The sequence below is a fragment of the Oryx dammah genome, unplaced genomic scaffold (assembly GCF_014754425.2).
Source record: "Oryx dammah isolate SB20612 unplaced genomic scaffold, SCBI_Odam_1.1 HiC_scaffold_27, whole genome shotgun sequence".
In the NCBI taxonomy this organism is placed as follows: domain Eukaryota; kingdom Metazoa; phylum Chordata; class Mammalia; order Artiodactyla; family Bovidae; genus Oryx; species Oryx dammah.
In genome coordinates this window covers 94,409,467-94,434,920 of record NW_024070211.1, presented here as the reverse complement: position 1 = coordinate 94,434,920, position 25,454 = coordinate 94,409,467, and positions in this window count along the sequence as shown.

Genomic DNA, 25,454 nt, shown 5'->3' with positions numbered 1-25,454 from the left:
TCTAAACTTGTTTAGTGAGAAAAACAATTGAGGTAATCCAGAATAAACAGCTATGGATTCATAATACATCATCACTTATCAAGTGCTTCCTATGTGTTTGAGAAGGGATCTTCTCTGGTGGTTTAGCGGTAAAGAATCTGCCTGCAATGCAAGAGACATGGGTTCAATTCCTAAGTCAGGAGAGTCCCTGGAGAAGGAAATGGCAACCCACTCCATTATTCTTGCCTAGGAAATCCCATGGACAGAGGAGCCTGACAGGCTATAGTCCATGGGGTCGCAAAAGGCCAGACATGACTTAACAACTTGAAACATCAAGGAAGAAGGAACAGATCCTATGTGTTTGAAGGTATTATTGCATTTAAATATTCCAAGAATCTTGTGAAGTCAGGCACTACTATCACACTCATTTAGAGAAACTGAATTATGGGATCTTGGTGCACGAGCTGGCTCCCATACACAGAGAACCAGGAGATACCAAAGAAAGAGGTAGACCACTACAGATGGGTAGCTGGCAGGTTTAATAAGCAAGGGACTTGCATTCAAGGATTGTCTTGGGCAGTCATAAGACAAGTAGATCTCTGCATCTCTGCACTAGCCCACCAGAATTTTAAAAGTTTATATAGCAGCCTTAAGTGTGTTTAGTCATGTGTATTGGCCAGACAATCTCACCAACATCTTATCTCTTAAAGCTGCATCCCTGAGAATGGTTCCCACTGTGGACATGGTGGGCAGAGCATACATTCCAAAGACAGGGGGCAAGGATGAGCAGATGCCAACTGCCCTGCCCAGGTACAGCTCGAGGGTCAACTGGTGTCACATCTTCCTGATTTTCTCCTCCAACAGGTATAAAAGGAACTTGTTAAAGGGCACATGGTTAGGAAGTGGAAGAACTAGAAATGGAATCCAGATTGGCTTCACAGACTATATATTTTATCACTATGCAAACTGCCACTCTGTTTAGTATTATCCTTCTGAAAAAGTTGAAAATCAGCATTGCACATCACTGAGGTCAAGTTCTAACGCTGATTATAGGATTTACTTTGTTTTAGCCTTTAATCATGCCATTTTCACTTGTGCATGACCAAGTCTTGAATATCCAGGAGTTATTTAAACGTAAATTACATAACTTTCGTTAATTTAACATGATTTAATCTTTGAATTGTGTATTTGAAAGCAATCCAGAAAATACACAGAAGCAAACATAGCCTGGAAGTTTCAAATAGCTAATTTGAATACTTCCAAAAAGTAATAAACAAGGTATTCAAGGTTATTTTGAAATCCAACAGAAACCCAACTTAATCAGTAGGTCATGCTCAGGTGGACCATATTTCAAGGTACAAATGAAACTGTAAGAAGCATGGGAGAGGATGATCCCATACAGTCACCCCAAAATAAACTCTGCAATCCCTTATGTGCAATAAAGTCATTTAATTAAAATTGCATGTAATGGATTTCAATGACCAATCTGCCCCCATTATTATAATCAGTGAACAAGAACTCTGAAAAAATATATTTTCTGCTTAGAAGATATGAATTAAAACACTGCTAGAATATCTTCATATCAAGTTGAGAGACCCTTGCCAACTCACTATAAGAGGAAATGCTATCGAATTTTCAACTTCCTAAAGGAGCTGAAAAGTAAAATATGTTCAGAAAGCAAAATGAAATCGATCTCATAGCAACCAAATTAATCTTTCGTTAGCAAATAAAAAGCACATATCCTCATCCAATCTCAAAGCTAAATAGTAAAAATCCCAGGAGCTTAAGAGAAAACATACCATCAAAGCTTGAAAATCCCATTTATCAGTAAAAACAAGCTTAGAAAATCAACCTTTAATTCTATCCTTTTATAATTTATCAAGTACAATTTCCACCTACAGTTAACACATTGGGTAGGGGAAAACTCTTTATATGAGTCATGCTGAGGAATAAAATGAAATGTTTATAGAATAGAAGCCTCGGTGCAAGGAGGAGAGGTTAGAAATGGAATTTCCATGTCAACACTGCATAGAAGGGGAGATGGCACTCTACTACAAAAACTCAACTAGTGACAGTTAGGATTGAAGGAAATAGAGACAAATTTCAGACTTGTTCGATGCGTTGTAATCCTCCCACTTTGATTTAGCTTAACCACCAAAGGAAGCAAACTGGGCTTTTTTCAAAGGAGAGAAAAGGGAAAGAAAAATTAAAATATATATATAAGTGACCTAGCACACATGCATGTGTATATATTATATGTATATTATATGCATATATTGTATATTATAATATAGAATGTTATATATTATATACATATATATTATATGTATATTTATATAATATACATACCTATGCATGTGTGCTAGATCACTTCAGTCATGTCCAACTCTTGGTAACCCTCTGGACTACAGCCCACCAGACTCCTTTGTCCATGGAATTCTCCAGGCAAGAATACTGGAGTGTATTCTTGGCATGTATGCCATGCCCTCTTCCAGGGAATCGGCCCCACCCAGGGATTGAATCTATGTCTTCTGCAGCACCTGCATTGCAGGCAAATTTTTTACGTCTAAGCTAAGTTGGAAAACCCCCATATATACCTATACAGTGTGTGTGTGTGTGTGTGTGTATATATATACACAAACACATGTATGGAATCTTAAACAGCATTTTGGATGTCATGTAAAGACTGCCAAATTGTTTAGCAATCATTTTCAAATTTTACAGGTCCATCATCATAAATGAAAAATTCAAGATTAAATTGGTTTATACAATAAGAGAAGACAGTAGGAGTCTCCCTGCTTTGATAGCTTGCATAGGATAGGAGTCAAGTTTGATATATTAAACAGAAGTTTTGCGCCTTAACACTTAGAGCTTTGCTTATTTCAATGATTGACTTCTCTATGGTATTGCTCTTCCAGTCTTCTCATGCACTATTTGTTCTGAAGTTGAGGGAATACCCGAATTAGAATCTTGGGCCAAAGGTTGGCCTTGCCATGTGCTATCATTTAGCAACAGTAATTTAACTTCTGAAATGGGGAGAATAAAACCAAAATAGCCTGTTTATAATGAGGATTAAGTGAGATTGCATGTGTGAAACCAACTTGTAACTATAATTATTACTATATTGTAAACTATATAGATGCTGCTAAGTCACTTCAGTCTAGGCAAATAATAATAGGAAGACAAGAAACAATATACGATACAATGTGGAAAAGATATCTGGCAATGAGAAAAGAACCGAGTGCACTTATTAATAGTAATTACAGGATTCCACACAAAACTAACTATAAAAAAAAATTTGCAACTGGACTATTATAATTTTATATTATTTTAATTTCAAAAGTAGAAACAAAAACCCACAAAGTATTAAGGCTCAAAAACGTGTCACTGTGGGACTTTCCTGGTGGTCCAGTGGTTAAGAATCTGCCTGCCAATGCAAGGACAGAGGCTCAATTCCTGGTCTGGGAAGATTCCATATGCTCCGGGGCAATTAAGCCTGTGCACCACAACTATTGCCCACACATGGCAGTGAAGACCCAGGACACTGCCCCTCCCCGCCCCCTGCAGAATGTCACTTTGGAAATAAAGATTACCAAAATGAGAACAAATAGAGGCTATTTATTTAGTCAGCCACTATCACTTGCATTTGCCAGGGACCTAAAGGCAAGCAGGAGAAGGCAATGGCCCCCCACTCCAGTACTCTCGCCTGGAAAATCCCATGGACGGAGGAGCCTGGTGGGCTGCGGTCCATGGGGTCTCTAAGAGTCAGACACGACTGAGCGACTTCACTTTCCCTTTTCACTGTCATGCATTGGAGAAGAAAATGGCAAACCACTCCAGAATTCTTGCCTGGAGAATTCCAGGGACAGGGGAGCCTGGCGGGCTGCCATCTATGAGGTTGCACAGAGTCGGACATGACTGAAGCGACTTAGCAGCAGCAGCAGCAAAGGCAGGCAACAAAGTGGGAAAGCTTTACAATGAAAAAGCATTAAAGAATATGAAGAAGAACACTTCAGGCATGCATTGATTGAAAGTTGTTGGCATAAGAAGGTGGACTGATTACAAGTGAGATATTTTATATGTTTGATCACAGGAATATACTTGGCTTCATCTGAAGCCAAGGCAAAGGCAAAAATTAGAGCAGCTGGAAGTCACTGACCAATTCTTGACCATTCTAATCTGAGGTCTACAGAGGTTATGCTTTGGCTTCGCAGACCTGTGGCTACTGAAGTTCAGAGTTCTATTGTAATTTATAGGCTTATCATTCATATGTTGAATTAAATCACTCAGTTCTCTTAATTCTAAGTGTAACAGCTTGCAGGCAATAAAAATTCATTTGCTCATAGCCACTTCTTTTATTAGACTTGTATAGATTAAATTCATTAAAAAATGTTTGTAGGGAGTAACATTAGTATCATTGTAGAATAAGACATTGCCTTTGTCTCTCCCCTTCAATCTGCAACCAGTGAAACATCCATGGCCCAACAAAGGTGTCTCTACTGAATACAACAGGACACTGGAGTATTCCACACATCTGGACTTGGAAAGGTAGGTGGACATGAACACACGGGGAAGGCAGAATCAGGGGACAGAGGAACCAGTGATGCTTCAGTCCCAGACCCTTAGCTGTGGTGGCTCAGCCTACTGCCCCAGAGAACACCATAGCATCAGGGGAGGTAGTACACGCAGTTTCAGCCTCTGGGCCACAGTGATTCCTGTGACCACAGGGAATCAAGCAGCAGTGGGAGTGGGGCCAGTGACCTTGTCCCTCTAGTCTTGAAGGTACCTTTACCCCCCACTTTTGTCCACAGCAGTGGCTCCCACAAACCCAACAGTCCCAGACATAACAGAGGCTCCCTTGACCCTGGTTCCTCCATCCCCTTCACCCTCTTGCCACAGTAGCAGAGCCTGGAACATAGGAGACCCCAGATATGGCAGAAGGGCCTCCAATCCTGGTGCCCCAGGCAGTGATGCCAATGACACAAGTAGCACCAATGACCCCCACAAGCAGGGACAACAATGGCACCAGGCAACACCTCTGAGAGATGATGAAGGGTGGGAAGTGCCAACCCTCAAATATAACCAGAGATAGCACAGGTAGGAGAAATCAACAACTTGTGCTATATTGCCACCTACTGGACACAAAGGGAAGTGCCTTTAATTGTAAACTTAAATAGAATCAAGGGGGAGGATGGGGCATTTACCTAAGAAGGTGTTTGTTACTTCAAATGCATTGGCGGAGTTACTCATCAAGCACTGTGAAGAATCGCTATAGCACAGTATCACAGAAATAAAATGACAATTCTCTAGAAACTAAAGTCAATCTAACAGAATTCAAAATCACTATCATGAAGAAGCTTAATGAGCTACAAGGAAACAAAAAGGCAGTTCAATGAGCTTTGAAATAAAATTTATGAACAGGAGGAATACTTGGCCAGAGATTTAAACTCTAAAAATGAACCAAACAGAAAAGCTGGAGCTAAAGAATTCAACAAATGGAATAAATGATGCATTGGAGTGGAGTGTGTGTGCCCACTCTTGTGTCAGACTCTTTGTGACCCCGTGGACTAGAGCCTGCCAGGCTCCTCTGTCCATGGAATTTTCCAGTCAAAAATACTGAAGTGTGTTGTCATTTCCTCCTCCAGGGGATGTTCCCAACTCAGGAATCGAACCCATGTCTCTTGCCCTTCCTGCACTGGTAGGTGGATTCTTTACCACTGTGCCACCTGGGAAGCCCAAAGAATGCATTAAAAAGCCTTTAAAATAGAGCAGACTATATGGAAGAGAGAATTAGCAAACTTGAGGATAAAAATCTAGAAATGATCTAGGTAGGAGAAGAGAGAAAATTAAGACCTAAAGAAAAAGGACACAAATCTTATAAGAACTATAAAAATTCTTTAGGTAGGGAAATTTTAGGAAAATGGATATCCCAGAAGGAGAAGGGGACAGGGAGAAGAGAGCAGAGAATTTATCTAAAGCTATAGGAACATCTGCTTCACAGGTGAATTCTATCAAACATTAAAAAAAGATTTAATACTTACCCTTTTCAACCTCTCTCAAAAAATTAAAGGGAATGCTTCTAAACTCATTGTATGAGGCCACCATTACCCTGATACCCAAACCAGGCAATTATTAGGATCCTGATTTGATGTGGGAGCATTCATTTTTTCCTGACATCAAAAAAGTAACATTTCTTTGAACATAGACTAATGAATCTCGAACTCTTATACTAGTGTATCCTATAAAATGCAGTCAGTACAAACTGGGCTAATGGGTGGTCTTGGCTCCTTGAGCAATTAAGCCGGATTGTGTGATTACTCAGTGAGTCCTAAGAGTTCGCTGAAATTCATATTTTTACATGTCTTGGAATTTATAATTTTTCTCTATATTTTGATTCACCCTCCAAGAAGTATATATTATAATAAATCAGCTAAATTTCATGTGGATGCTACAATTAATTATACTAACATTTCTCTTTCAGTTACTTACTCAAGGCAAAGATTAAAAAATGGGAAGCTAGTAATTTTAATATCAATTTATATGTCATTTTAAAAGCATAATTTTAATTGAGAATGTAGAATTATAGATAAAAACAGAAATTTGATGCACAAGATAAAATTCTGATGGAAGAGATAGGTAGAAAAATGCAGTACATAAAATTTTGAGTCTTGAGTTTTCAATTGCCATTATATTGACCTTAGGCTTCTAATAATGAACATGACTTCAAAGATCTACGAGAGTGATAGTTCTCATCAAAACCTTTATGTGCCAGAGTCTATTTTACTATTATTCATCAAATGCACGTCGCATCAAAGATTTTGTTTTTCTTGATTTATTACTTCTGATAATGCAATTAACTTTAAGAAAAAATAAATGGCTTGAAAAATTATTATTAAGTATTTAATGAAATGTAGAGAACTTTTAAGAGCTAGTTCTTTTGGGGGAATATATAGCCATTTAGTGAGAAAGAATATTCTGACTTTTTGAGCTCTGTCATATTGGCAATTTTTATTATGGAAGAAAATAAAGAACATAAAAACAGAAAATATCTAGTTAAGGCAAATAAATTTTTTATCAAAATTACAATAAATTATAATTATTACATCAACTTATTTCACAGATTTATTTGGAAATATCTTGCTAAAATTCTGAATGCTAAAAGTGAGAAATGAGTGGCTGTTTTTATTACACGTGACAAAACGCATGAAAGCAAGTTTGAATATTTGGTGAAAAGGGTCGTTGATCAGTCTCATGAATTAATTAGTGACTTGATTTATTTGCAAATGATGAAGTGATAAAGTATAATGTTATCAGTCATCTTTTTGCCCAGAAAGAAGAAGAGGTGAAAAGGGCCTTGAAACAGTGAAACAGACTAACAGGTAGATTTGAGATTCTTTCAGTTTAACATAAGAACCAAGTGAGTTCACATCTAACCAATATGAACTCATCATTTCCATAAAGTAGATCAAAAGGATTGCATGTTCTCCAACATTTCTCTACATGAACTGTCATAAAGAAGTAATGAAATGTTACTATTTGCACCTACATATATATTTGGGTTTAATTCTTTGAAATACAATACCATACATTCAGTTCAATTCAGTTCAGTTCAGTCACTCAGTCGTGTCCAACTCTTTGTGACCCCATGGACTGCAGCACGCCAGGCCTCCCTGTCCATCACCAACTCCCGGAGTTTACCCAAACTCATGGCTATTGAGTCGAAGATGCCATCCAACCATCTCATCCTCTATCATTCCCTTCTCCTCCCATCTTCAATCTTTCCCAGCATCATGGTCTTTTCAAATGAGTCAGCTCTTCTCATCAGGTGGCCAAAGTACTGGAGTTTCAGCTTCAACATCAGTCCTTCCAATGAACACTCAGGACTGATTTCCTTTAGGATGGACTGGTTGGATTTCCTTGGAGTACCACAAAGGAGATAAGAAAATAGCAGAATTTATACAAAATATTCTGGAAGAGCCACTTCATTCTTGATTCACATTCTTCTATTCCTCTCTGTTTTAGAATGGATCTTGAAGAACATTGTGCTTAGAAATGATTGCAGTAGTGAATAGAGTTTTCTGAATGATTATGGAATTATTTTTTAGTAAAAACAAAGCAAACAAACTGGTAAAACATATAACAGTCTTGAAATGTACTTCACTGCAGTTTATAACAATTGTTGCAGGGTGAGGGGACAGGACAGTTATTGTTTAACTCTACTATTAATAACGTGTAAGGGAAAGTGGAAGTCGCTTGGTCGTGTCTGACTCTGTGACTGCATGGACTGTAGCCTGCCAGACTCCTCTGTCCATGGGATTGTTCAGGCAAGAACACTGGAATGGGTAGCTGCTCTCTTTTCCAGTGCTTCTTCCTAACCCAGGAATTGAACCCAGGTCTCACACTTTGCAGGCAGATTCTTTACTGTCTGAGCCACCAGGGAAGCCCAAATTAATAATTTGCCCAGTTAATAACTTCAGTTCAGTTCAGTCACTCAGTCGTGTCCAACTCTTTGCGACTCCATGAATCGCAGCACGCCAGGCCTCCCTGTCCATCACCAACTCCCAGAGTTCACTCAAACACATGTCCATAGAGTCGGTGATGCCATTCAGCCATCTATCCTTTGTCGTCCCCTTCTCCTCCAGCCCTCAGGGTCTTTCCCAGCCTCAGGGTCTTTTCCAATGAGTCAACTCTTCACACGAGGTGGCCAAAGTATCGAAGTTTCAGCTTTAGCATGAAACCTTCCAAAGAACATCCAGGACTGATCGCCTTTACAATGGACTGGTTGGATCTCCTTGCAGTCCAAGGGACTCTCAAGAGTCTTCTCCAACACCACGGTTCAAAAGCATCAATTCTTCGGTGCTCAGCTTTCTTCACAGTCCAACTCTTACATCCATACATGACCCCTGGAAAAACCATAGCCTTGACTAGATGGAGCTTTGTTGGCAAAGTAATGTCTCTGCTTTTGAATATGCTATCTAGGTTGATCATAACTTTCCTTCCAAGGAGTAAGCGTCTCTTAATTTAATGGCCACAATCACCATCTGCAGTGATTCTTCAGTTCAGTTCAGTTCAGTCGCTCAGTTGTGTCCGACTCTTTGCGACCCCATGAATTGCAGCACGCCACGCCTTCCTGTCCATCACCATCTCCCGGAGCTCACTCAGACTCACGTCCATCGAGTCCATGATGCCATCCAGCCATCTCATCCTCTGTTGTCCCCTTCTCCTGCCCCCAATCCCTCCCAGCATCAACGTCTTTTCCAATGAGTCAACTATTCTCATGGGGTGGCCAAAGTACTGGAGTTTCAGCTTTAGCATCATTCCTTCCAAAGAAATCCAGGGTTGATCTCCTTCAGAATGGACTGGTTGGATCTCCCTGCAGTCCAAGGGACTCTCAAGAGTCTTCTCCAACACCACAGTTCAAAGGCATCAATTCTTCGTCACTCAGTGATTCTGGAGCCCCCAAAAATAAAGTCTGCCACTGTTTCCACTGTTTCCCCATCTATTTCCCATGAAGTGATGGCACCAGATGCCATGATCTTTGTTTTCTGAATGCTGAGCTTTAAGCCAACTTTTCCACTCTCCTCTTTCACTTTCATCAAGAGGCTCTTTAGTTCCTCTTCACTTTCTGCCATAAGGGTGGTGTCATCTGCATATCTGAGGTTATTGATATTTCTTCTAGAAATCTTGATTCCAGTTTGTGCTTCTTCCAGCCCAGCGTTTCTCATGATGTACTCTGCATATAAGTTAAATAAGCAGGGTGACAATATACAGCCTTGACATACTCCTTTTCCTATTTGGAACCAGTCTGTTGTTCCATGTCAAGTTCTAACTGTTGCTTCCTGACCTGCATACAGGTTTCTCAAGAGGTAGGTCAGGTGGTCTGGTATTCCCATCACTTTCAGAATTTTCCACAGTTTATTGTGATCCACACAGTCAAAGGCTTTGGCATAGTCAATAAAGTAGAAATAGATGTTTTTCTGGAACTCTCTTGCTTTTTCCATGATCCAGCAGATGTTGGCAATTTGATCTCTGGTTCCTCTGCCTTTTCTAAAACCAGCATGAACATCTGGAATTTCACGGTTCATGTATTGCTGAAGCCTGGCTTGGAGAATTTTGAGCATTACTTTACTAACATGTGAGATGAGTGCAATTGTGCGGTAGTTTGAGCATTCTTTGGCATTGGCTTTCTTTGGGATTGGAATGAAAACTGACCTTTTCCAGTCCTGTGGCCACTGCCGAGTTTTCCAAATTTGCTGGCATATTGAGTGCAGCACTTTCACAGCATCATCTTTCAGGATTTGAAAGAGCTCAGCTGGAATTCCATCACCTCCACTAGCTTTGTTTGTAGCGATGCTTTCTAAGGCCCACTTGACTTCACATTCCAGGATGTCTGACTCTAGGTGAGTGATCACACCATCATGATTATCTTGGTTGTGAAGATCTTTTTTGTACAGTTCTTCTTTGTATTCTTGCCACCTCTTCTTGATAGTTAATAACTTAGAGAGTAATAAATAAGGCCTAGAGATCTAATGTACAGTATAGTGAATATAAACAATAATATTGTATTACAATCCTCAAACTTGCAAGGAGACTGGAACTAATGATTCCAAGCACTAAAGAGAAAAGATAGTTATGAAAGAAGATAGAGGTGCTAATTATTGCTAAAATGACAATCATATTACAATATATTAATGTATCAAATTAGCATGTTGTATACCTTAAATTTGCACAGTTATGTCAAAGTGAAGTGAAAGTTGCTCAGTTGTGTCCAGCTATTTGCGGCTCCATGGACTGTAGCCCACCAGGCTACACTCATTCGATGGATATGAGTTTGAGCAAGCTCCGGCAGTTGGTGATGAACAGGGAAACCTGGCATGCTGCAGTCCATGGGGTCACAAAGAGCTGGACATGACTGAACAACTGAACTGAACTGAAGGAAAGATTTAGGGAGATCCTTTAGGAGACAATTGCAATTGTCCAAGCAAAATTTGATCATAATTGAATTATTATTGAAAATACATAAAAATCATTTGTAATAAATTGAGGAAAGAAATTCAAATGAGGTTGAAAGAGATGGAGATCTCAAAGAATACACTGTGCCCAATTTGTGAAATAGTATGAATGATGGAGACAATTACTATAATTCAGAAAGATGGAAGAAGATAAAATGTCAAACTGGGCGATAGTCGTGAGTTTCCTCTGAATATATACTTAGAATAAAAAAAGGAAATTGTAAGAACAGATTGAGAAATAATTTCATTACATCTTTCATTTTTGCAGGTGAGCAAACCAAAGGCGAAAGGGGTTAGGAGTATAAAAATTTTTAAGCATTATACAAAAGATACATAAATGTCTAAATATATTTGCAAAAAATTTGCACTATGTTGCTAAATTGTCTACTCTTCAATGACTATGTAAATGTAATATGTCATTCTGAAATATTTGAAAATTTACATTCAAAGAAGCACCATGTGATTTTGTATAATTTTCCAGAAAAAAAATGTAATTGAGAAGCAAACAATCATCATATCCCATAATTGGATGATTAATTATTGAAAAATGAATGAAGGGGAAATAATTTGTCACATGAAATTCATTTTTCTCGTGGCTACATATTGCTAGCCCATCTGGCAATCCTGCTGGTAAGATGTCCAGCACATCAAGAATATTACAATGAAAGATATTTCTGAACATGTGCTAGATCTTTACATGAAGGTTAATTTCTTATGCTAACTGGACTGGGCCAAGGGATGCCCAGGTGGCTGGTTAAACATTATTCCTGTGTGTGTCTGTGTTTCCAAAAGAGACTAGCATTGGGAATGGTGGACTGTGTAAAGCAGATGGCCCTCTCCCATGTGGATGGGTATCAGCCAATTCATTTAGTTCCTGAATAGAACAAAAAGGCAGAGGAAAGTTAGATTCCCTCTCAGACTTGTAAGCTGCGATATCAGTCATCTCTGGCCCTTGATACTTCTGATCCTCAGATCTTCAGCTCAAGATTAGAATCTATTAATACACCATCTACTCTCCATCTCCCAAGCCTTCAAACTATTTGCAAATAGTAGATTATAAGACTTTTCAACTCCCATAATCATGTGGGTCAATACCTTATAATAAATCTCTTTATACATATATAAACCACCAGCCTGGGACATGGATTTTCTCCTCCCTATCACACTCCTAGTTCTCAGGACTTTAGTCCCAAGACTGGAATCCACACCATTAATATTGTATAATATTAATATATATTTCATCAGATTATGTATCCTATTAATATGTTAGTATATGTATGTATTATTTCTTGGTTATGTAATATATTAACTGCCTTGGTTTAGTATAGAGGAGTGGATTCAAAGGCTTAGGGAGATTGGAATGTCAGAGTGTATTTGTCTTAAGGCTTTCTCACTCACACTGGGCTGTGCTCAGTTGTGTTCAACTCTTTGTGGCCCCATGGCCCACCAGTCTCCTCTGTCCATGGGATTTTCCAGGCAAGAATACTGGAGTGAGTTGCCATTTCCTTCTCCAGGGGATCTTCCTGTCCCAGGAATGCAGCCCGCATCTCCTTTGACTTCTGCGTTGCAGGCAGATTCTTTATTGCTGAGCCACTGAGGAAGCCCGCAGGGAGAGTCCAAAAGACATATTTTTCAAGAGTACTGTAAGGAATAAATTCATGAGAGAGCCCTGGCATCTTTGAATAGCTCTGTACTTGTTCTCTGTAAGCCAGACTAAATATAGTGGGAACCGCAGATATTCAATTGGGAAACCTAAATGCAAAAGAAGTAATTGCTTCCTTGGGTCACAGAGGCCAAGTGTTGGCATTCAACTGCCAAAGGCAGAGTAGGCATGGTTTCTCTAAGGAGCAGCAGAGTCACAGCTGGAATCACAATAGTTTGACTCACACAGACGTATGGCATTGGCTTGATGATCGTGGTATTTCTATAAGTAAAATAGAAATGAAGACCACTAAATTCTTACTTAATCTATAGAAGCAGAAACATTCTATGTTGAGTGAACAAAAATCTAAACTGAATCTTAAAAACAGACATAGTTTCTCAATGAAATCTCAAATTTGAGCCAGTTTATAGACCCAGAACCCCTTGAAAAATGGGGAGGTCAAATCTCCTTGAAGAAGGACCAGGAACCCTATCAATACTTTATATTGTTTTTCTTTCTGCCAACCTTTCCGTATGTCCTATAGCCTTTTACTCAGGTAATTGTTCACTGGGAAAACATAGCTCATTATACCTTTGGGGAATTACTGGACACTAGTTTTGAACTGACGCTAACTGCTGCTGCTGCTAAGTTGCTTCAGTCGTGTTCGACTCTATGCGACCCCATAGATGGCAGCCCACCAGGCTCTGCCATACCTGGGATTCTCCAGGCAAGAACACTGGAGTGGGTTGCCATTTCCTTCTCCAATGCATGAAAGTGAAAAGTGAAAGTGAAGTCACTCAGTCAGGTCCAACTCTTTGCGACCCCATGGACTGCAGACTACCAGGCTCCTCCGCCCATGGGATTTTCCAGGCAAGAGTACTGGAGTGGGTTGCCATTGCCTTCTCCAGACAATAACTCTAGGAGACCTAAAAGGTCCTGAGGGACCTTCCTCTCCCTCAGGAAGGGTCTGACTAGCCCCTACTAGTCAGAGTAGGGGCTTATAGTGGTCATGTGATCGATGGAGTTTTAGCCAGGTCACTCTGACAGTGGGATCAGTGAATCCCTGAATAGAACCTGTGGTTATTTCCTCAGTTCTAGAACACATAATTGGCATTGGTATACTCAGCAGCAGGCAGAATCTCCACATTGGCCCCCAGATCAATCATTCAATCCTTTGAGGGCCTGAATAGAATAAAAAAGGCAGAGGAAAATTGAATTGGTTCTCTGCTTAACCACTGGGCTGGGTCACGGATTTTCTTGCCCCCCTGCACTCTTGGTTCTCAGGCCTTTAGTCCCAAGACTGGAATCCACACCATCAGCTCCTTGCTTTCAAGCTTTCAAATTACACAACTTGCTTTCCTGGGTCTTCAACTTGTAGACAGGAAACTGTGAGATTTCTCAGTGTCCATAATCATGTAAACCAATGCTTCATAATAAATCCCTCAGTTCTCCTTTTCTGGAGAATTTCCTTCTCTGTTTTGAAGTCATATTTTATATCAAACTCAAGTAATTCAAGTAGATACCTTCCCAGGTGGTGCTAGTGGTAAAGAACCCACCTGCCAGTGCAGGAGACCCAAGAGGCTGGGGTTCTACACCTGAGTCAGGAAGATCCCCTGGAGAATATTGCAACCCACTGCAATATTCTTGCCTGGAGAATCCCCTGAACAGAGGAGCCTGGTGGGCTACAGTCCATAGGATCGCAAAGAGTCAAACACGACTGAGCGACTGACACTTTAGATGGTGCATGGGTGATTCAGTAGTAGAATTCTCGCTTGCCACGTGGGAGGCCTGGGTTTGTTTCCAGGCCCATGTAGCCACAGAGTCCCCTTTTTGGCTTCCCTGATGGCTCAGATGGTAAAGTGTCTGCGTGCAATGCGGGAGACCTGGGTTTAATCCCTGGGTTGAGAAGATCCCCTGGAGAAGGAAATAGCAAACCACTCCAGTTCTTTTGCCTGGAATATTCCATGGACAGAGGAGCTTGGTAGACTACAGTTCATGGGGTCACAAAGAGTTGGACACCACTGAACGACTTCACTCACTCACTCACTCATGTAATTCAGTAAATACAGTTTCTAAATTAACTATACAAATATTAAAATTAAAATATTACACATTTAATTATTTGAAAATTAAAAATTATTTTATATCAAAAATGTTAAAGAGGGTAATAGCCTTACTCCTTAGAATCTGCAAAATGTTTGTGAAAATCCGAACTGCTTTACCACATTTCAAGTAGTGGCAGGCATCTATATACAAATGCTAGTGAATAAAAAATTGACACGAAGAGAAATAATTTAATATATTCAATTAATCAATCCCAAAACATGGAACAAGTATTAAGACAAATTAAATTAATTTCTGTATATCCGATAACGACTCATATGTATGCTGATACTGAAACTCCAGTACTTTTGCCACCTGATGCGAAGGGTTGATTCATAGGAAGAGACCCTGATGTGGAAAATTGAGGATAGGAGAAGGGGGTGACAGAGGATAAGATGGTTTGATAACATCATCAACTCAATGGACATGAGTTTGAGCAAACTCTGGGAGATAGTGAAGGACAGGGAAGCCTGGCATGCTGAGGTCCGTGGAGTTGCAAAGAATCAGACACAACTGAGCAGCTGAACAACAAAAACATATACAGAGTACACTGCATTGTACACTGTTAAATTCTTTATAATGGTCCTGAGAAGGAACATGTTAATGTGAATTTTAGAATGAATAAGTAAAAAGGGATAACTACATAGGAAGAAAATTCTAGGGAGGAGATAAATGATGGGTATTGAATTTCAAAGACTGCCCAGCATGTCCACTGCAATTAGGCACATGAGAACTGAGGTATGAAGAGAGGAAAATACACAACAGAAGGCTAGACTTTGCTTCCAATATTTATCTCTTGATACCCACCTGAGAGCCACATTTAGAAATCACAACTTTTCCATAATGTGCTAAGTTCACGACTCTCTTGGACATGACAAATTCATCTAACAGAGAAGCCAATGTTTCACAAAGGGGAATTCAGAGGAGAAAAAAGGAAATTATGAGTTAATATTTATTGAAAACCAAAGAAACTAAAGAGAGGAACACATCATAGCACACATGGAGGAAGACACTTGAGAACAATTGTACCAGATGCCAATTTGCAGTGTGCTCTAGGGTAAAAAGGGGGAGATGGAAATGTGTTTCCAAACCCCAAAGTAAAAATGAGTACAAAGAGTAACAACACTAATAATATGTGTAAATGAGGAACTCAATTACAGAATATTTTTACAACCTGAGTCCTGGTGCTTCTTAATTTTGAGATATAAATTTGGTTAAATTTCTTCTATTTTAAAAACGACTCCCTCTGCTATAATCTTCCTTAATATGTAGTAATAGAACAGCTCTAAGCTTCCTCACAGAAGGTTGCCACAGCAACATCTCTTCAATATACGTGAATGGCAGTGGGGGGTCGGGGATCGCGAGGGAGAAATACAGGTGAAACACGTGGACTATGGAATGTGATATTATTGATTTTTCAAAGGGCAAATAAGAAATTCAAGAGAAATGGAGAAAAGGGAAAGCATCAGAGCATGGAATGTGCAGATTATCGGTCATCTCTGGCCTCATAGAACTCAGAATATGCCTCCAAAAAATCTAAGAGAGATAGATATTGCTCCGGAAAGACTAGCAAGGAGACGGGACACAAAGCTCATCCTTAAGGCATGGGCACAGAAGCAAACAGAGCTCAAGTGAGACTGCCACTCCAAAAAGGACGCTCAGCACCTTTATTTCCAGCTGCCTTTGATACCAAGTGTTCACATGTCTTTGCCTGTATTTTTGTGCTTTGTACACTAAAGAAAAACTGACTTAAACATAGTTCAGTAATGAGTTTAGCTATCTCATTTTTGTCTTTAACATTTTGATCATAGTGACTGAAAAACATGCCCGGCAGTTTGAGTTAAATATCATCTCCCTGCCTCTTTTGGTGACCTCTCCATCCTTCCCTCCCTTCATGCCTCAGTTTTCAGGTGCCTAATGCCAGTGGAGAAGGAAATGGCAACCCACTCCAGTGCTCTTGCCTGGAGAATCCCAGGGACGGGGGAGCCTGGAGGGCTGCCATCTATGGGATCGCACAGAGTAGGACACGACTGAAGCGACTTAGCAGCAGCAGCAGCAGCAATGCCAGTGCACATGCTGGACAGCCTCCAAAATTTGATACCCATCATTTATCTCCTCCCCAGAGTTTCCTTCTGACGTAATTTCCCCTTTTTCTTTATTAACACTAAAATTCACATTAACGTGTTCCTTTTCCTCAGGGCCACGGTAAAGGATTTTAATCAATTTAATAAAGGGCTAACATTCACTAAAATACTATTGGCCTAGTTATGTTAAGCCCTTCACAGGCATTAACTCATCCGATACTCCCAACCGTACTATGAAGTAGATACTATTATTTTTGTTTTTAAGGTGAGGAATTTGAAAGTTAAAAGTCTTCCTTCCCTTGAATAAAGTCGCACAAGTAATATGTGAAAGAGCCAGAAGTTGCACCTGGTTCAGTCGGAGTGTGATCTCAAGGTTCATTCCCTGAATCATCTCATCTACTGCTCCTAGCAAACTAAATCTGGTAAAGACATCTATGACCTGCAAGGTTCTAGAGTGTCTTTCTATTCTCTGAAAACTGTTGTCTTTTTCAGGGGAATCTTTAATGCGTCAGTAAAAGAAACAGATTTAAGATTAAGAAATGTCTGGTGCAATCTCTTGGATTTTACCAAAGTGACTCTCCTTTCCATCTTCACTAGCAGTTTTGTTTGAGCTCTGCTCTGTTTCTTTCAGAGATAACCTCATACAGGTTATCTGTATGGGAGAGTAAATGGCAGAATCTGTCTTACCTCACAGAGTCCAAGACTCAGGTATGTAGGTGGCTGAGGCTTTTCTGGGTGACACACTGCTCCCTCTGCTGGACTGTGGGAGAAAGAGAGAAAAACGTCTTCAATCCTCATTTGACACTGTATCTATCTATCTATCTATATTTATTTTTTTGGAGGGGGCGGAATTTTTTTCATTGACATGGTACATAATTTTATTTACATTTATGTTGAAACTAGGAGAACCAAATAATTATCACAAAAAATTCAGGGGCATAATGGTCCAACAGAGCTGAGAAATAATAAGGGAATCCAATGAAGCTTGTCTCTAGCACAGCTGTACCAGGTGTGACTAGGTTTTATTTTTCATTTAAGAGACACAGCAAAGATGTATTTTCACACCAATAGGCAAACTCTTCAATTGTCAATGTGATCTGTTCTAAAGATAGAGCTGGCATCATTATTTTAAATTTCTGCTATTTGCAAACCATTCACAGTATATAGACTGCACACACTTTTATCCTTCTAGAAACATTTTACAGTCTAGAAAATATCAACATGGAAGAATATTCACTCACAAGGTGAAGTAATTTTAGCAAAGACAATCTAAGTTCATGACAATCTAGACACAATTCTGAATTCAATGTCATGCAAAAATATGTACCGAACAGTAGTTATTTCAAACCTTAAAAGACAAGCGAAGTTCATATAAATTAATAATATGGCAAAATTCATGGTTCATCAACCTTATTCATCCATTCATTCAACAGTCACTTATAAAATTCTGACTGTGTGGTAGACTCAGAGTCAGATGCAAGGAAATTTTTTTTTTCCCTCCAAAAAAAGCAAATTCTGAGACAAAGATTTAGTTTTAAATTATTTCTCTGGGAAGCAATCTCAGGAAGCACCTAGGTTCAGCAGAGATGAAGTGAGACAGACACAATAGCAGCAGATAAAGGGTATATAACTAAGTCAGTTACAACTCTACTCACTAGAATTTAATCTTGTTGATAAACTTTAGACTTACCTAATAGTTTTCTCATCTGGGGGGCAATAGAGCTGGACTGTTTATATACTAGCTTTCTTAAATCATCAGTTGAGGACTGAAACTTGGTCAAGGAAGTGAAGTGAAATCACTCAGTTATGTCCAACTCTTTGTGACCCTATGGATGATAGATTGCCAGGCTTCTCTGTCCATGGAATTCTCCAGGCCCGAATACTAGCTTACATATCCATTCTTTTCTCCAGGGCATCTTCCTGACTCAGGGATGAAACCAGGGTCTCTGCATTTCAGGCAGACTTCTGTACCCATCTGAGCCACCATGGAAACACTGACCCGGTTTCAGCCCTTCTTATCAGTTGAGGGCTCAAAACAGGTCTGGGAAAGGGGTGATTAATTCTCTAGGACCTCCACATGAGGTGACGTGAGCAGAGCAGCACTGCCACTGGAGAAAGCCCAGGCAAAGAGATGCAGGGGTGAGGCCCAGAGAACATAGGGAGGCCACCTACACGCTTGCCACAGAATAGCAGAGTGGCATGAAGTGGAGTGCAGAGCTCACAGTGAGACACGGAGGGCAGGCACACACGGGGTTGATCTAGGTAAACGTTTGGACTGATCTAAGAAAAAAGCAATACCTAGTATCATTTGTGATTAGAGGCAAGGAGATAAAGTTGAGAAATAGATAAATTTGTCTTTAGAAGTGGAAGCTGTTAATGAACTAAAAAATACAGGCCTCATTTGATGAAGTAGGACATAGACAATCCCTGAGAGTTGAAGAAGAGAGAGTTCAGTAAGAGATGGTCAGGAAATTAGAAAAGGAAACAGGCAAGGACATTATTTTTTAATCATGTGAAAGATTGAAAGAAAAGAATAGAAAAATAATTTATAAATATTTTCATCATCAAACATAAGCTTTGGTCTCTCAGACCACATATGTGGAAGTAGGGAGATGTTTAGTGAAGAAAAAATCATGAATGTACTTTGCTCTTTTCCTAACATCCTATCAGTTTTGTTGCATGCTTAACTCATCTCCAAAGAATCTGATTTTGCTCTCAACCAGTGAGAACACCAACGTTACTAACCCATATCAAATTATCCACTCTTAAAAACTCAACTTATGGGAATAATAATCATGAGAATTTGTTTAAGCAAAATGCTTTCCATCCTTTATCCACTTCTGTAAGTGCTATTTATTAGTTTATTATTTAAACAACTAGAAAAATGTACGCATGGATCACATTTTCTTAGTGCTTCTTAAAATGAATTTCACTGAATTATAAATAATTGTTTCTTAAGACTGTTAAAGATTTGAATAGTCATATAAAATTTGCTTCTATTTTTATTAAGAATTTATCAGTGATATTTCCCTTTTATCATCAAATATCTGTTTTGAAGGCCCATGTGAAAATTTTTACTTCTGCTCAAGCAATGATATGCATTTTCTCCTATGATTACAAAATGCTGTAACTTATTTTACAAATATTACCTTGGCTAAATGGAACTTGGAAACAAACATGAGGTCTGAATGTTTTTTTTTTGCTTTTACCATATGAGCCATTTGTTGTATTATTCAGTTATGACTTTCTCACTCTATATTTATTATCATTTTCACTAGGAGTTTTGTGTATGTGGCTGAAATTCTCACTACAGAAAAGTGAATATAAATAAATTCTAAAATGAAAATAATATGGGGAGCTATGTAACTTTTTAAAACCCCACAAAATACAATTACCCAAAGGGCATAAGACTATATATAGAATGAAGCTACTAATCTTGTGTATGTTAACTCCAGGACACCAAAATCACTGCTCTGTCTTTGCCACCACATGTCTTTTTATGCCCATGTGATTTACCATCTACTGGAAGTCTCCAACATAAATATATCTGGTTGAGAGCATCATAAAGTAACACATTTTCCACATCTATACACCTAGAAAGACCCAGATTTAGTGAGATTCAATTTTTACCTTTAAGATTATTTATGTATAACAGTTTCAGAAAAATCCTATGCGTTAGAACCCCAGTTCAAATAGGTTAAGTAAACTTGCCATTAACAGAAGGGGTCAAAATCCAAACATACAACAAACAAAATAGAAACAAACAGGTTTGAATTCAAAACATCCTTTCTACTGAAACACTTTATTATGACTTATACTGTCCAACTATACAGACAATAATATGTAAAGAAGAAAATAAATGCATTTTTTGTTAATATGTACTCAATGCCTGATGGCTATAAAAGTATGAAAAGCTTCCCTATGGCAATTCTAGCACAGACCATTAATTGCATCATATCACTGACAAGTTTTGTCATGTAATATGACATTTTATTCTTGTGTGTTTTTAAGGAATAGATTAGATATTTCTAAAGGGCTTTTTAAAAAGCCATGTTTTGGCAAATTATTAAAATTGTACATACCTATTTTTAATGTAAAAAGGTGATGTCTGCAATAGCAAGCCTGGGGCAACCTGAGGAGGATGGTAACTGAACTGATTATGCTGGCAGAACTCAAAGTGAAAAATGAATGACAGTAGAACCACACAATATTAGTATGAAATGGTCAAAGCAAGTTAGCCAAGTAAGAGAGAGAGTCAGCGCATTTCTCATCTGAAGCTTGAGTGTTAAAGGATGCTAGCTTTTCGTCTTCTCCAATTTGCGCATCTGATGTGAGTAAATCAGTGTATTGTCATTTATGCTGAGATAACAAGTACAGCCACTGACAGATTATCTCATCATAAGAAAATGCTAGTGGCTAAAAGCAAGGGATTTCTCCTTTCCATGCTCACTTGACTTCCTCCATCCTTCCACTGACAGTAATAGCAGTTTCACAGGTCGTGGGGAGTGCAAAAAAAGCGTCACTTAAAGAACTTGCTGTCATTGTTTGAGCCAGGCTGCCTGAGGAGAGTGCTACCTGCTAGTACAGTCAAAACTCTGTTAACAAGACGGATTTTTGTCAAGAGTGAGGCTGAAGTGAGAGCTACACCTCAGGTAATGAATTGCCCACCCAATTATAATTACCAATGGAGTTGTAAAAAAAAACAAAAGCAAAAATCAAGAGAAATGTCTGATATAGGCACTGTTCTCCAATTTGGTACTTGAGTTTTGGCACCCGAATGTCCTAATGTTTGTTTGTTTAATCTAACAAGTCAGAATCTCTAGAAATGGCATCCAGAAATTTGCATTTTTAACAAGGAGATCAATTATACGAATATTGAAGTTGACCACTATTTCCTATAGTTATGTATCAATATGCTTGCTCCAGCTTGATGGGGAAAAATGACTTTTCCCTTATTCTTTATCATCAAATAAATTTGTCATAATGATAAGGATTGTGTATAATGAATGCTCCATTTTCATTTTAGGCAGTCAAAAACTTGAAAAATTCTGAAGTCCAGATCTCAAACAATAAACTAATTCTCTTTTATTTTCATATTTAAAATACAAGAATGAAAGTAGTTCAAATCAAAGTGATAATTATTTAATGATTTTTTAAATTATCATGAACGTTTTAGAAAACATAATGACTCAGCCCCTACATTAGTCAAACTGGGGCTAACGTTTTAACAAATTAGCCTTGCCTCTCTTTATGTCAAAGAGGGTTTTGGCTATTTTTGTGACTGGTTTATCAGAATGCTGACAGGAAATTTCTGCCAACTGATTAACAGTTATGAATAAACCATATCCTTTAATTGTGGTTTCCTGGATGGCTAATCTTGTCACTTCTTATTTGTAAAGCTCATATAAAAGGAAAAAGGGCATATACTAAACAACCTAATTTTCTTATGAGATTCTGAGTAAATGTATATGTCCAAAACTAAGACAGCTATAGGTAGAATAGGTATAATTAAGATCTATAAATAACTAAGGGGGAAACATTAAACAAAGAAACAATTTTTTAAAGCTGATAAAGTCTTAGTTTCTTGCAACCATTTTAATAGTGAGATCATTTTATTATAAAATTGTTTTAACATCTACATCCCTTGAATGAGATGTGATTCAACAATGCTACACAAAGATTTCAGTATTGTTTTCTCACCTGAGAGCTATATATTATGGATTGGAGAAGGAAATGGCAGCCCACTCCAGTATTCTTGCCCAGAAAATCCCATGGACAGAAGAGCCTAGTAGGCTACAGTCCATGGGGTCGCAAAAAGTTGGACATGACTGAGCAACTTCACTTTCACTTTCACGTTTTAGAAGTACAATACAAAAGTAAATGAACAGATCCTAGTAAGATTTCTAGTCTATTACTACCTAGTGATTGATTTAAGTCTCACGAAATAGCTTTTTAACAGTGTATTAGTAGTAGAAGTCAGAAGACATTAGTATTGATAAAACAACATCAGCTTCAGAAATTATATGATATCTACAACACATTGCTTCTATCCTAAGCAATCACAGTGGAAAGTTACATGATGAATAAAATTTAGAAATTAGTTTTTCATGTAATTTTTTCTTTTTTTTCATATTTCTTAAGTTTTCATGTATATTTATTGTTTCCTGTATATTTATTAAGCATCTAATAATGTGGAATTTTACATAGACACTCAATGAATTGGAGAAAGAAACAATTTTTTGATATCTACATACATCATTTATGTGAATTAATGAGAGTATACATTTGGCAAAATGATTTTAGGTCTGTTTTAATTTTATATTTGCATAGTGCTTATGAAGGCAATGGCACTCCACTCCAGTACTCTTGCCTGGAAAATCCCATGGACAGAGGAGCCTGGTGGGCTACAGTCCATGGGGTCGCTAAGAGTCGGACACAACTGAGCAATTTCACTTTCACTTTCACTTTCACTATGAACACTAATTCATGTTTTCATCATGACCCTTCTATGAGGTATGCATAACTTTTGTTCTCTCTGTTTTTGATATAAGCAAAACTATGGCCTACAAAAGTTAAGGAGCTTGCCCAGAATCACACAGATAGTCAGTATGTAGCAAGATTCAGATTCAGTCTAGAGTCCATGTTCTTAATAGCTACTTAAACCATATGGTCGACTCTGACTCTTACCTGTATTAAAGAGGTAAGAATGCAATCATATTTGTAAAACACTTTCTTGTTATGCTTTTTAGTCTATATCTATTTTTTAATCTGGAAACATTATAGATCTTTTGGGACACCTTCCTACCTACTACATGATGTTAAGACACTTGCATAAACCATCAGAAAAAATTCTGCACATTTTTTAAAGCTTCTAGAAAATGAAAGTTTTTATTTAATAATTTATGTTTTGTTTTTTCTATAGAATATCCTCATTGGTAAGTACAGATAGTAATAGCTATATTTACAGTACTCATGATTTATAGAAATCACAGTAGAATTTATAGCACTGTAGAGCTAAATAAGATGCTGGGATGATTTTTCTGAATAACTTAATTTTGAAGACAAAGATCAAAGAAAATAAATGCTTTGTATCTGTTTATTTTCTAGGCAATGGACTTAAGTTAATTCCTGTCTGCTAAGTTGCCTCCTTACTTGTGGCACCTAAATTCCCTACTGAGGAATTAAGCCTTCCCGTTTTGGTCATCTTGGAGGCAGTGAGCAATTGACATTGTGGCTGTCAAAGGTGCCCATCTTCCCTTATGTTGGCCATCTACACCTGGGCCCCAGGTATAACACCATCCTGGTCTCCCTTCAAAGGCATTGAATCTACAGCCTCTGAGGCAAGTGGAAGGATATTTAGAGGTGATTTATCCAAGTGGGACATGGGGGCAGTGATTGTGCCTTTTGTCTTATACCTTTAGCTCTCCTAGATTTGAAATCATTTTTGTTTTTCTTGCTTTCTAGCCCTTTAGAACAGATGAAGTTTAGTTTCAGCCTATTCTTTTTAGTCCCGCAAGCCTGGATATTTAGAGGTGATTTATCCAAGTGGGACATGGGGGCAGTGACTGATTATGTCTTTTGTCTTATACCTTTAGCTCTCGTAGATTTGAAATAATTTTTGTTTTTCTTGCTTTTTAACCCTTTAGAACAGATAAAGTTTAGTTTCAGTCTATTCTTTTCAGTCCCTCAAGCCTTACCCTGATCCTTTCAATAAATCAAATTTCATTTCATTAGCTAGAGTTGTTACTTTCTGTTACTTACAGCTGTGAAAACTAACACATGTATCTTTTCTATTCCTTTGTTCCAGGTCTCCCAAATAGTTAACGGTCACAAAAAGACAAGAGAACCCGCTTACTTGAATTCTCATACTCTTTTCAATAAGAAATTCTACTTCTCCAAGTATTCATGGTATGTTCCCCAGCCTTCACATTCAAATCTACTATCTGAATTCTTGATATCCAAAATCCCAGAACCAAATAAAGTTAATAATATTCCTTTCTATCCAAATTGTTTATCTAAGTGATTATCATTTAAAATAAAAAGATACATTGACTTGGATAGGAAGGGATATATTACGGACAATGAACCTAATCAGACTGGGTAGCAAATGGACAGTTACCAAATACATTTTCTGTATAAATAACAAAATCTTATATTAAGACTCAGATTGAAATTGTAGAATTAAAGACTGAAAAAATGGAGTGGAAAGATAGGGCAATATCCTTTCAAATAGTTTTCATTTCTTTAAAATGTACCAATATTCTCTAGCAAACATTATGTTCAGCTGCCCTGTCCTAAACTCTCCTGGGAAATTTTCTGACTCATTATGGAAAACCACCTAAAATATCTATACCCTCTGATGAGACTCGACTGAACTATAATTACAAATTGTGCTTTAGAAGTCATTTTCAGAGAAAAGAAACATTAAAATCTTATTTCCTGCAGGTGAAAAAAAAAGTAATACAACCTAAGTGTTAGTCACTCAATTGTGTCCGCCCCTTTGTGACCCCCCCATAGACTGTAGCCTGCCAGGTTCCTCTGTCCATGGAATTCTCCAGGGTGGAGAATACTTGGAATGGATAGAATACTGGGAATGGATAGTATCCACCCAAGAATACTGGGGTGGATAGCCAT